At 45.0% G+C, this 14,349-nt stretch overlaps 1 protein-coding gene across 1 annotated transcript in view; it reads left to right on the forward strand.

Annotated features, from left to right (window-relative positions):
• USP10 (ubiquitin specific peptidase 10) overlaps positions 1-14,349 on the forward strand; it is a 64,870-nt gene that overhangs the window by 7,089 nt on the left and 43,432 nt on the right. The gene's annotated exons all lie outside the window — the stretch shown is intronic.

A 14,349-nucleotide genomic window follows, 5' to 3' on the forward strand; every position in this document is an offset into this window, starting at 1 on the left:
TCTTATTCAAAACCAGACTTTCCTCACTTCCCCCCTTTGTTTATTTCTTTCTTTATTTTTGGCCACTCTGCAATCTTAGTTCCCTGACCAGGGAGTAAACCTGTGCCCCCTGCAGTGACCTATGGAGTCCTAACCACTGGAGCACCAGGAAATTCTCTGAAAGATGAGCTTCTTTAATTCATTAGTTATTCGGAGGCAGAGTGGGAGATACATTTTGCTTAGTAACATTAAGAAAATAATTAGTGGTAAATTAAAACATGAAGTTTTTTTAATGCTAAAAAAACTAAAAACTTAAAACTACATACTAATTTGATCAAAAAGCAAATTAGACTGAAATATTTGAAAAAGATTGAGAAAGACTTTTTCATAAAATATTTGTCAATAAGCTGGTTCATGTTTGGTCTCCTCCCCTTGTATTTATTGAAATACTGCAGTGGCAAGAAAAGAAAAGCAAATTCTAAAGAACTGTCCCACTCTTCATGTCTGCTTCCTCTCCCCAGAAATCATATTCCATCACTTCTAATAAAATGCAAAGTCAGGTCTTCCAAGGGTAGTATTCTGTGCCTTTGGAATTAATTTGTAGTATACCAGGCACTTTTATTCAGAACTGCATATAAAGGACTTTTTATCTTTTGTGATTGCTCAAAGAATTTTGGTGGCCAGGCGTTAGCAGGATAGAGCGGAAGAGAGATCTGTACTTTGGGGGTTGACAGGGTAGTAGGAGAGGGAAACCTGCTAATTGGTGAATCCCCTTTTTAGGGTGGTAATTCCTGTAATAGAAGTGTGAACAGTATAGTCAGAAACTTTCACTCATTCGTTCAGTAGGTAGTTATTGAGTGGCTACTGTGTACCAGGCACTGAGGATGGAATGATAAGCAGAGATGGGCACTGTCCCTCTTACCAGGGAGCTTACTGTCTAGAGAGAGAGACTAATCAGATAGTCACAGGAATGCAGAGGGCCATTCCACACTGAAGACCGCATCTGGAGGGAGGGCAGGGGAGGCAGGGGACCAGCTCCCAGAAGCAGGGCTTTGGCCGATACCCAGTCTGAGATGGCTCTGTGGCTGCAGGGCCTGGGGAGCCCCTGAGAACTCAGAACTGGGTGCCAAGGTGGTGGGGGGGGGGGGGGGGAGGTGGCCAGTCTTACCCTGGGGAGAGTGTGGAAGAGGGTGACGCACTCGCACGCTGCCTGCCCCACAGAACCATCCTGCAGGCTCAGGGTGGCCTCAGCTTGAGCTTGGGGAGGGTGCGGTGGAGGTGGGAGGAGTGGCAGCGCCATGTGGGTTGGAAAGGGAGCGTCAGGGGAAGCTGAGAAGAAGCGTCAGGAGAAGCTGACTCTCCTAGAAAGGCGACATTTGAGCAGAGAAGCTCAGGGATGGGGTGTGGGGGGAGCACATGCGGAAGAGCAGAGTCTTTAGGCCTGCTGCCTGTTTGGGCACCTGCGCCTGGTGTGTAGGGTGGGGTGCTGTGACGCTGTGGGGGGATTGGGGAACGAAGGACCTTGGTAGTCCAACCTTGGTGGTGGTGTCTGTGGGAAAGCGCAGGCTCTGTGAGGGTTGCTGATGGAGGTGGTTGTTCTAGGCCCGGTTGGGATCCTCCCCAGGGTGGCAAGGGTGTCCTCTGCCGGCTCTCCTCTAGATCCCAGAATGTTTGCTCTGCTCACCTCAGCACCTTAAACCCTAAAACTTTGAGGGGGGAAAACGTAGGACATTTGTTTGGGAATATCTGAGGCAAATTAGTGCAAGGCAAATAGCCCTTGAGTGTCCTCGGTGATAATTGGATAGCGTCGTTAGGGAAGGTCATTTAGGGACATCAGTTAGTTCAGTTCAGTCGCTCAGTCATATCTGACTTTATGACCCCAAGGACTGCAGCACCCCAGGCTTTCCTGTCCATCACCAACTTCTCAGAACTTCTCAAACTCATGTCAGTCGAGTCGGTGATGCCATCCAGCCATCTCATCCTCTGTCGTCCCCTTCTCCTCTTGCCTTCAGTCTTCCCCAGCATCAGAATCTTTTCCAGTGAGTCTGTTCTTTGCATCAGGTGGCCAAAGTATTGGGGTTTCAGCTTCAGCATCAGTCCTTCCAATGAATTTTCAGGGCTGATTTCCTTTAGAATGGACTGGTTGGATCTCCTTGCAGTCCAAGGGACTCTCAAGAGTCTTCTCCAACACCACAGTTCAAAAGCATCAATTCTTCAGCCTTCAGCTTTCTTTATAGTCCAACTCTCACATCCATACATGACCACTGGAAAAACCATAGCTTTGACTAGATGGACCTTTATTGGCAAAGTAATGTCTCTACTTTTTAATGTGCTATAGGTTGGTCATAGCTTTTTTTCCAAGGAGCAAGCGTCTTTTAATTTCATGGCTGCAGTCACCATCTGCAGTGATTTTGGAACCCAAGAAAATAACGTTTCTCACTGTTTCCATTGTTTCTCCATCTGTTTGCCATGGAGTGATGGGACCAGATGCCATGGTCTTAGTTTTTTGGATATTGAGTTTTAAGCCAACTTTTTCACTCTCTTCTTTCACCTTCATCAGGAAGCTCTTTAGTTCCTCGTCACTTTCTGCCCATATTCTCTTTAATTTTTGGAGAGGGGGGCAAATTTAAAAACCAGCATTTATTCCTTGATTGTAAAGAAAATATATCACCCATATATCATGACTCTGAGATGACTTCTGTTAATATTTTGAAATGCTTCCCTTTAAATTTTAGACATTTGGATTCATTTTACATAATGTGCTGTGCTGTGTTGCTTAGTTGTTCAGTTGTGTCCAACTCTTTGCGACCCCATGGACTATAAAGTCCATGGAAGAAGTCCATGGAATTCTCCAGGCCAGGATTCTTTACCAGCTGAGCCACAAGGGAAGCCCAAGAATGCTGGAGTGGGTAGCCTATCCCTTCTCCAGCAGATCTTCCCAACCTAGGAATCAAACCAGGGTCTCCTGCGTTGCAGGCGGATTCTTTGCCAACTGTGCTATCAGGGAAGCCCTATTTTATATAATAATATTTCTTAAGTCACGGTCCTTGGTCATGGTCTTCTCAGTTGAACCACCTGGCATCCTGGTGGCCATCCAGACACATTGAATAGGGACCCCTAATTAGGCCCCCAGCTGTTTCCCTCAGCCCCCCAGGGCATCAGCCTCACACAGGTGTCAGAGCCTCCGCATGCTTTTGTTTACGCCTTTCCCCTTAACCTGCCAATAGAATTAACTGAGTCCTATTTTGGACATTTAAAAACGTTTTCAGTCGAGGTTAGGTATGAACAACAACAAAAGACGCCAGCTGTGGCCCTCTGAGAGGTAATGTTAGTAATTTTAGCCCTGAATCGAGTGACTTGTGGAAACAGAACCGACTGAGGAGCCTGACATGTTGCCGCTTTGAAGACCTGCCACCCTGGGTCTTGAGCATGAGAGTTCAGTTTTGTTTGAAGTTCAGCAGCTAACTGACAATTCCTTTCTGAAAACATTTATCCAACTCTTGCTCTATATTGTATTATATTCCCCAAAGCCATGAGAAACTGCTGGGTGCCATGTGGTGAGATAGGACTCTCGTGTGAGGGGCAGCTCGGGCTCTGCCCCAACTCCGTTTAACTGTGACTGTCTGCCGTCTTTGAGGATTGGGGCATAGCATTGAGCCAATTTGCCACTGGAAATTCTTGCAGCCTTTTTTGTTGTTGTTGTTGCTGGTCATGGATTTGTCAGCTTAGAAGTTCTTGTCTCCAGTTTTTCATAAATTGGTGCTAAAATAACACTCTTGATTCCATCTTGGTTCTTACTGAATTCTTGGCTTTTCCGTGCCACACTACACAGTGTGAGTTAAGTGCCAGGAGCACAAACTTTCTTTTTTATGTGTGACTGGAGTTCTGTTCCATGAAAAAGAGATAGAGATTGCTTTGGAAAAAAATCTTGAGCAGCCTCTTTAGTTTTGGCTGGAAGCTTCTCTGGCTGTAACTGAACTTCACTCCCAATGACACTGTAGCAATATCCTAGCCATGACTGGGCTTGGATACAGAGTTGCCGCAGCTCCCTTTGGAAAGACTTGGCCTCTCACCCCCTGACACATGTTGAGCAAATGAGTCTCTTTTCTTTTTAAGATGGACAGAAAGTAAAATATGTTGCCATTTTGTTTCTTTGCCATTGATTTCTTTTTGTTGAAAGCTAGATCTGAGTTAGCTTCCTCCCTTCCCTGTGAAGAAGGGAAGGACTCCCAAGCGTGTCCTGCACGGGGAGCCTGGAGGGCCCTGTGGACTTTGGTGCTGGGGATGCCCTGCCCTTCCTCCTGGTCAGTCAGCTCTTCCGGGAGGCCTGCAGGCTGCTGGCCCCGGATGGGCCGAGTGCCCGAGCGGTGGAAGGAAGGCATGGCCCTGCCTGGCGGAGGGCACAGCACACAGACGTCGTCTGGCAGAACCTACTTCCAGTCCTAGGAGTGAAGGTCAGGACCACAGGGTGCAGGAACCACAAGGCACAGATTTGCCCTCCCTAGACATACCTTTATAGTAACGAGAGCTGCTGCAGAAGAGGTGGGCTGCTCCTCAGGTTTTCAGATGGATTGCAGTTCTTGCGTTAAGAATGCAGGTGACCTCTAGGCTTTCTTTAAGGGTTTCATGACTCTCATTATTCCTGTTGTGTAGTTTTTTGAATCCAGGCGACTCATCTGGATATCAGCTAATCTGTTTTGTTTCATTCTTTGGGCTGTTTCTCAGCAGGTTAAGCTGAGATCAGAGGACCGTTAATGATGCAATAAATACCTTCATGGTATCTTTCCCCATGGTGGTCCAGAGCATTGATCCTTTGTTGACCTGGTCTGAGCAAATGCCATTATCTCCAAATTCCAGAGCCACAGAGCTGTCTGCCTTCCCAGGTGGAGAGCCTGAGTATGTCACTGGTGAGTGTGGAAAGAGAGCTTTTCCATTGGCTTGCCGCCTCAGTTATGTTTGTGTTTCCTACCTTTGTCATCTTAGATATCTCAGCCAGTGTCATTGTTCGTCCACTGGTTATTTTTTGAACTCAGCTATTGCCAACAAAAATGAGCACAGATAAGTTGTCTCTGCTGCAGCACGCTACCCGCTCTGTCCACGCGCTTGCTCCCTGGCCCTGGGCCATTTGGAGTGCGCGAGTCTTCTCAGGCAGGCCTGCCTCCCTGCCCTCTTTATTTTAGTTTTTCAAAGTGGACAGGTTGGTTTATTTTGCATTTTTCCTAGGACCAGACCTTATAGATGGCATTGTTGTTGTGTACTTGCTAAGTTGTGCCCGACTCTTTTGTGACCCCTGGACTGATGGGGTACAAATGGTAATATTTTCAAGTTATTGCCTCTTTTCGATTGTGTATTATTTTTCAGTTGGCAGGATCATAATTGAAACTGAGAATATGCTCTAAAATACCATACTTAGAAGTAACCTTAAAGTCGTTGTTCATTCACTAAAGTACATGTGCGACTTTTTTCTTACCCCACAGACTGCAGAACACCAGGCTTCCCCTGTCCTTCACTGTCTCCAGGAGTTGGCTAGAATTCAGGTCCATTGAGTCAGTGAAGTTAAATTGTTTTATGTCTGACAATAGCAGATGACGTTCCACCATTTAATTCTGTTTATGTTCAGGAAAAAAGACTTTCTGACCTAATTGGAGATTTCCAGCTCTAATGCCTCCATGAGTTAAGCTTCAGCTAGTATAGTGAAAGAATGAAATGTTGGCTTCATTTTTTAATTTCTTTTCTGCCCTCTTTAAAATCGCAGCCTCCTGCATCCCCACCACCTTCTTGCCTTGCTTTCTCTTCAGAGCACTTAACACCTTCTGATCCTCTTCATCTGGTATCCTAACAGTTATTTGGTTCATTCTCTCTCTCCCTTTACTAGAGTGGAAGATTAGTGAGGGGAAGGAGTTCTCTTGTTCACTGTTACATTCCCTGAGCCTGGAATGTAATAAGTGCTCAAAATATGTTTATTGATGAATAATTAATGGAAGATATAACACAGTCTGTACATTTAGGAAATCCCTGGTTGACTGTGGGAATGAGGCTAATCACCTGTTAAAATCCAGAGTAACTCAGGTTTGTTAGGAAAGCAGTTTGCAAAGAGGAGACTCGAACTGAGTTCTGCGTGTGAGAAGCCAGCCGGGACAGGCATGTTAGCTGCTGCTTGTAGCGGCTCTGGAAGGTATCTAGTGTTCTTACCCTGTGTAGGGAGTGGGTGACTCAGTAGGTGACTGAGGCATAGGAAACCATTGGGGCAGGTTCTGAGATGTGCAGTGTGTTGAACTCTGCAGACATGGCAGGTTCTGCAGGGGGAATTCAGGCAGTGAAGGAGGTGGGTAATGACTGGCCTTGAGAATGAATGGGATTTGGGCACATGGAGAGAAAGGAGGAGGGCATTTGATGTGGGCTGGTGCCTCCAGCGTGGGTGGTAAACGATCAGCCAGCCTGAGAGAGGAGTTGGGAGCCCTGCAGTGGTGTCCAGGATACAAGGTGCAGCTTGCTGTGAGGAGGACCCTGGGATGCCGTGCTACATGCCCTGTTTCTCAGGCTGACGCTACATTAAAAGTCAGCGGGGGATCCTGTTAATGGCATGTTTGGCTTCTGTAGGTGTGGACTGGGGGGTGGGGGGATCTGAGAGCTGCATAAACCCCCAGGTTGTGTCTCTGCTGCTGGGCTGGGAACCACACTGTGAGTAGCAGGGTGGTATAGGACATGAGGAGCGTGAGAGCGTCTGCATGTCCTGAAATCATGTGCCGAAATGTGTGCATGTGCATTCTTGAGGTGGTGGGCCTCACTTGCTTGCATCACTTCCTCACCACCGCCAAAAAGGTTAGGGGAATCAGTGTCTCACAGAAGTAATGTGCCGATTAAACAGGATCCTAGCTCCCTGACCAGGGATCACTTAATTGGGATGCTTATTTTAATTCATGCAGTTGCTGCTGTTTTTACCAAATGAAATCTTTTGAGCATTTTGATGTTTTGATGAGATTGTCCAGGAACTGGGGTATATATATAATTCAAGATAATCTTCCAAGTTTCTCATCCAAGAGTTTGGAAGAACAGTGAAGTTTGCTGTTGGCATGAGTGCAAAACCTGGCTTTGAGGAAATAGTGGACCTTTTGATTTCAAGGTTAAGCCAGAACATAACAGTGAATGAATCTAGGGGTTGGCAGCTTGAACTGTGGAACTGGAGTATAACTGAGCAGTCCAAGTTGAAAGTGTGAGTTTGGAATTCATCTGCTTAGTTGAAGCTGTGAGAGTAGGTGGACTGCTTAATGGGAGAATGAATATCCAGGTGTCAGCCCAGAGGAGAGAGAATGGTTAAGAGCCAGAACCAAGTCCTGAAGAAGGTACAGGGTCCCCTCCAGGAAAGATTATTATGAAAAGTGTGTGTGAGAGAGGTCTTATTATTAATCAAGTGCTTGATAGATTGATGAGCTTAAGGATGTAAAATTATTTGGTTTGAATCAGGTTATTTTTGGAAAAGCAGAATGTTGGAGGCGAAAGATTTCATTGAGTCAAAAGAGCAAATGGAAAATGAGTTCCATTACAAAGCAATGTCTCTGTGAAAAAGACATTTCTGAAAAGTTGCATTGGAGTGGAATGTTTCTATCAAATTATTTCTAGTTTAGTTGTGTTATAGTTTTTCTTCTGATTGTTGGGCTTTAACTTGTTAATGACCAATAAACCCTTAAAAGCACTAAGAGTTCCCATTTTACAAACATCTGCTCTGGAGAAAGTAAAAAGCATCTTCTCTGGATGTCTGTCGAGCAGTGGGTGCTCTTACGGAGTGAGCATTCGCCTCAGATTGTGTTGTAGTTTCTTCTGTCTGGTTTAGGGCTCCCCCTGAGTGTGGGGATAGTTACGCTACCCTCACCCCAGTTTCTGCTTTGTTTCTTCCACACCTCACTCCTTGGGTCTTGGCTGTGCCCCTGTGTTCAGTGATTCAGAACCCTGACTGCACATCACATTCACATAGGAAGCATTTGAAATGCTAAGTGAAGCCTTGCCTCCCACCATGGAACCCAGAATTGTGGCCTGAGGATGCTCAGTTGGTCCTCAGGTGTCTCAGGGCTGAGAAGCACCGCCTGATGGCTTTGTCCTGTGCAGCTGACCCTGTTCCCCAGCTTGGTGAGCTCCACCTTTGTAGGAAAAACAGTATTGTGAGCTGACTGGGGTAAAATTTATTTTCCAGAATTCTGAGCTCCACATGTTTACCTTACAAGAGACTTTCTGAAGTCTTGAGTTTCATTTTTCTAATAAAATACTTCTAATCATAACATAATTTACATATGTAATTCAAGAATGGAGTTCAGTGTATTGTTTTGGCTGGTCAGGTAAACTATACCTCCATAATTACAATCTTTGGAGGCTGTTTTTCAGCAGGGCATTAGGTGAAGGTTAAATAGAGAAAATAAAAAGTGGACTCTTTCCTCAGGAGGCTTGGCAGATCCTTAAGCTCTCAGTACCTGTTCTTGTATTCTTTTATTTTCAGCAGATAGTAATTTTGCAGCTTTTACTGTTTTGACCAACTCTTCTAACTTTGGTCTTCATTAACAGCCAAAGCAGTTCATGAGAGGAAACATTCTATATACTTTCTCCTTAAAATTGGAAGGAGAAGAGTGTGTGTACCAGCTAAGACGAGTCCTGTTTCTTAGGCACCTCTCTGTTTTTCAGGGTGTTTGAAGACACCATTGGCAGTGACCAACAGAGGAAAATAATCTATGTAGTCACACCTCTTTTGTTCCAAAATGTCTTTTAACATGGAGCTCTGATTTAGTGATGTACTTTCCTTTCTGGCAGGTGGCCTTCAGTAGTCAAGCTTTCGTTGGTTTGGTTCCAGCATATTTCATTAAGTGAAAAATCCTGTAGAACAGATGGATTTACAAGTTTCTGCTCATGTAGCATTTTGTTTAATGCAGCCCTAGTTTTGATTCAGCGTTGTTGGCACTGATTGTCTGTGTGTAGTGTGGGGTTGGGTATGTCAGGGGATCTAGGCAGTTGTAAAGGCCAAGCCAGGCATGAACAGTCTGAGGTTGGAGGCTTAGAGAGGCCGGTTATAGTGATAACAGGCAGCGGAATATGGATGCATGCACTATCGTTTAGGTCGTGTTGTGTACCACTAGTTAGGGTCTTTGAGTTAAGGAACATGAAATCTTAAAGAGCCCTCGTGTGTGAGTATTTATCAAGTGCTTAAGAATTCTACTTATGTAAACAGAAAATCAGTATCGTGGTCCTTGATCTTCAAGAGCTGTTTTTATAATACAACTGCCTCATCTATTTATTGATAGATGTGTGTCTAGTTAAAAATGTCAACCATTGCAAAGAGTCAGATACAACTGAAGCAAAAAAAAAAAAAAAAAAGAAAAAAAAAATGTCAACCATATTGAGGTATAATTTAATACAATAAATGTGCCAATTATAAGCTAGCGCTTTGAGTTTTGACAAATGTATATACCAGGGTAACTGCTCCCACAATCAAAATAGAGAACATTTTCATTGCCTGTAAGTTTCCCTCATGATGCTTCACCACGAATCCTCATCCCTCTCCCAGGCAATTACTGATCTGTTTTCTGTCACTATTATAGGCTAAGTTCCCGTTTGCTAGAATTTTCTTTATGTGGAATTTTATAGAGTACTCTGTGTGTTGCCTCCTTTCACTCAGCATACCATTTTTGACATTTGCCTATGTGGTATAGTATTCCTTCCTTTTCAGTGCTGGTACTAGTCCATTGTAGGGATGGACCACAGTTATCTCTTCACCTCTTGGTGGGCATCTTGATGATGCCCTAGATGGGCACCTCTTGTTCTAGCATTTGGCTGTTATGAATGAAGCTGTTGACCACATTCACGTGCAGGTCTTTGTGTGAACATACGTTTTCATTTCTCATGGTTAAAATGCCTAGAAGTAGAATTTTTCTGTGTCATATGGTGGGTGTATGTTTGACTTTGTAAGAGGCTGCTAAGTTTTTAGAAAGCGGCGGTCACCTTTCACATCTGCAGCAGCAGTGCCTTGTTCCCCTCTGTGTCCTCACCCACCCCTGATAGGGTTCCCAGGAACACGAGCCGTATCTGTGACAGGAAAGTGAATCTGCCTGCAAGCAGGGGGTTCTTAAGGAAATAGGCTTTAATAAAGAAGTTTAAGTAGAAAAGAGCGGGGGCAAGAAAAACTGGGCAAATGCCCCCAACATGCTAGACACAGGGGACTTACATGGTGGTCAACGATGGAGGGCTGGGGAGAAAAAAATGTACTTTTACAGTTGATCTGACCTGATGCACATCCACAGTTTGTTTTGCCACTGCCCCCCATTTTTCCCCTTTAAGGTTTAACACTTTGGAGGTTTGATTTTTCTCTAGTTTGGGAGACCATGTGATTATTGTGAATGATTTTCCTCTAGGTCAGCATATATTCTCTTATTAAAGTTTTCTATAAAGCTTTAATTAACTTTTCTTGATTATGGTTAAATGTTATGTTTAAAAATTGCATGTTATATCTTGACTATGTTAAAAGTTTATATTTAGAAGTGAAAATGGTGCCCCTGCTCGCCCACCTCTGGTGATAGTAAAAACAGGAGCATAAGAAACAATGAGAGCAGTTGAGTTGGCGTTCCTCAGCCTGCCGGCCTCCGGAGTGGAACTGTTGCTGTAGAGAGGGCGTTGGTCCTCAGCCCTGGAACTTGGGTTGGTTGTGGGCTTTGCTTTTCTTCCTCCTCTTCCTGAACTCATTTGTTCAGCAGAGCTCCTGAGCACCTGCTATATGCCAAGTACTGATGCACGCGATGGAAAAGATGAATTGACTTGGTGTCTGTTCCTTTTTAAAAAACAACTTTATGGAGATATAATATACATGCAGGGAATTTAATTCATTTAATGTATATAGTTTGATGAATTTTGACAGAAATGGTTCTTTTTCATTGGTGTTCCACTTTCCTCTTCCCATCCCTTCTCTTTCCTTCCTAGATTAGCACCAAGGTGATTGAAATGAAAATAGGTGGAATTTTGAACTTCTTTCTACTAGGAGTATCCCAGATAACAAGTACCAAATTGACTCCCTAATTTATCAGCTCTTTTCCATGTGATAAAAAGTCTATATAGCAAGTTACTGTATAATGAGGGCTCTTTAGTAATAGTTTAGAGCAAAGCAAGTTAAAATTTAACTGACATTGTGTAATGTACAATAGGCCTGGAAAGTTGGTAAAAGTGGATTTCTGTTAAGTGAATCATGTTTTCTGATTTGGAGAGTACAGTCTGTGGAAACAAGTTGCAACTTAGACTCCCCATGAAAGCACTTAAGTAAATCCAGTCTATTAAAAATCTTGGAAAAGTGAAGGGATAACTTTTTAAAAATTATTATTTTTTTGCCACGCCATGTGGGATCTTAGTTTTTGGCCACGCTGTGCAGCATTTGAGATCTAGTTCCCTGGCCAGGGATCAACCCCATGCCTCCTGCTTTGGGAGTGAGGAGTCTTAACCACTGGACTACCAGGGAAATTGCTGAGAGGATAGCTTTTGATAGGACTTTAATAGTCAGAATAAAATACACAAACCACATGAAACCAACACTTGACATTTGAATCTTAAGGAGGGAGTGGCTTTGTCACACTTTTTCGTCCATTTTTTTCCTTCTTGGGACTCCTTAGCCCCAAGAAAGTGAGGAGAATTCTGCTGCAACCCTGGGTAGTCAGTCAGTCGAGGCATAAACCTTCTTCTGCCCACCTCTTCCTCTGTCTGCTTCTGCCGTTTGTAGTACTGTCTGCAATGCGCAGTTCACGCACATGGTGACAAAATTATAAATATCATGGTGTCCCAAACTTTGTCTGTCTTATTCAGAATTTGTTCTCGTAATCAAGCACAGTTCAGCGTGGATAGTTGGTGCTCAATACATGCTGTTAAATCAATGAAATTCCTGCTGTGCATTGAACACTGTCACCTCCAGGTGTCCCCTAGGCCACCCACACCAATTTCCAAAGTTAAGGCTGAGCAGTGACTGTTCAGTAGATGTCACCATCCATCAGGTACTGGGTCCTGATTAAAAAAAAATAAAGAAATTTAAATGGTTCTTTTTATGCAAGTACTGATCTGATTTCTTTTTTTTTTTTTTTTAACTTCACTTGTTAATAGTTCTCCCATTTAAATAGCTGTACATTTTGGTGGTTTTTAGTATATTCACAGAGTTGTGCAGCTACCCCCACAGTCCACTTTAGAACACCTCATCTTTCCAGAAAGAGGCTCCATACCCATAATGATGACTCCCTGACCCCTTCCCACCCAACCTCTGGCAGCCACCCTCTTTTTTCTTTCTGTCTCTGGGGATTTGCCTCTTCTGGACATCACACACTTCATGTGGATGGATTCTTGCAGCACATGGCCCTTGAGTCTGGCTCTCTCACTCAGCATGATGTGTTCAGGTGCCAGCCACCTGGTAGCCATGTCAGTCTGAGAACATTCCCAAAGCTGTGTTTCTCCAGGTTAGATCCAGGAGATCCTTTTGGAGCTAGGAAGAACTGTGGAGATGGATTTAGTCTGGCATACCCTGATTTTAGGGATGAAGTTAAAGCGTTTATCACTCGGAGCAGTGTTTTTTTAGTCATTAAGTCTTGCCAGACTCTTTAAACCCCACGGACTGTGGCCCACCAGGCTCCTCTGTCCATGGGATTCTCCAGGCAAGAATACTGGAGTGGGTAGCCATTGCCTTCTCCAGAGGGTCTTCTTGACCCAGGGATCGCACCTGCATCTCCTGTGATGCAGGAGGATTCTTTACTGCTGAGCCGCCAGTGTATTAGTCCTTAACGTTTCCTCCTACCTCCAAAATTCACTTTTGTATTGGGAAAGAGGGAGGAGGGAGGGAGAAGACTCTACTTCCTGTTTGGTTCTGGCATTTGACCCTGCGGGGCTGGGCTTTGAGTGTTCTAGGGACACTGCCTGGGTCTGACTCACAGATGCCCGACTGCTGCAGAATCTGTGAAGTACAGTGCACACGCAGCAGTGTTTATTGATCACGCCTTTGTAGCCTAAGTTTTTACCTCAGAGGCTCACCTCCCGTTTCTCCCAGTCCTCTTGAGGGCGGAGGACACGGATTTGGTGGCAGCCTGCACAATGACTTACGTTTCTGGAGCTCAAACCTTGGAAACTGTGTTCCGGCGCCCCCTAGTGCCCGTTCTGGGGGTCATCCTCCGGGTTCATGCTTCGTGCAGGAGGTGCTGTTTCCCGTGGCTGCATCAGATCCCTGGAGAGCCAGCAGCGGGCCACGCAGGCGACTGGCAAACGCCTTTCCTTCTCCTCACCTCTCCTGGGCTGAGGCTGTCTTTGCTTTTCCTTTAGCAGGAATACTGGTATTTCCAGTTTGGCCTGTGCCTTTCGCAGGCTGTACAGCCCTAGGCCCTAGAGGGCCTTCTGGAGTCTTCTGGCAACCCAGAGTGGCCACACCCTGGCGCTGGGCTGCAGTGAAGTCTTGCTTCCACCCTAGCTGTGCCAAGGGCTTGTCCCTTTTCCTGACGTGAGTTTGTGCATATATTTTTCATGTCCTCTATAGAAAGGATCAGAAAATAATCAGACAGGAACAGTAGGAGTTCTGAAGGCCTGAGCTGGGGCCAGTGGAAGGGAGGGGAAGCGGAGCTTTATTTTGGTTGAGAGGACCCCTCCACCCCCAGGCCCCTTCCCGGGGGTCGGGGCAGCCCAGCACCCTGTGCTGTGTCCCGACCCCCCCCACAGCTGGGAGCAGAGCTTCTGTGGTTGCTTTCTTGGTCCTCCTCTTGACTTCACTATTCATTCAGCTCTGGTGGGCCTGGCTTAAACCTCAGGGATCTGCCTGACTTGACAGTGCCAACGTTTCTGTAGTGCTCTGTGGTCCAGCGAGGGCTCGCAGTGCCCGTTGCCTGGGTGCCTGGGCGTGCCGGGCCGCCACAGGCTTGGCAGGGATGGGGAAAGTGGGGTTGCACTTCCTCCCTCACCAGCCTCACAGTCGTGAGTTTCAGCTCTCGCTGCTCCCATGGGACAAATGAATGCATGTGGCCAGTGCCATTTTCTTCCCCACAAGATTGTAAATCCTGTGAAATCAGGCACTGAGTCATTTTCATCTTGTATTTTTTAAACCAAAACTTAGCATATTTTTCTTTAAAAATAGACTTTTAAAATATATTTATTAATTCTCCAGAGGAAGGAAAATGTTTCACACATGTATAAGAAGAGGGTAGGTAAAAATTTTCCTCACAGCTGAGTGTTTTCAGTTTTAGTTTAAAAACAACCCCAGCAAGCTCTTTATTTGGAAAAATTTTAAATAATTGCAGAAGTACAAAGAGCCCCCGTTTGATTTTTTATTCATGTTGACTGGTTAGGGTTGAACCTCACTTAATCATTGGGGTGTGTTTAATTTCTCTC

Source organism: Cervus elaphus, chromosome 4 (genome assembly GCF_910594005.1).
Source record: "Cervus elaphus chromosome 4, mCerEla1.1, whole genome shotgun sequence".
NCBI classification, from domain to species: Eukaryota; Metazoa; Chordata; class Mammalia; order Artiodactyla; family Cervidae; genus Cervus; species Cervus elaphus.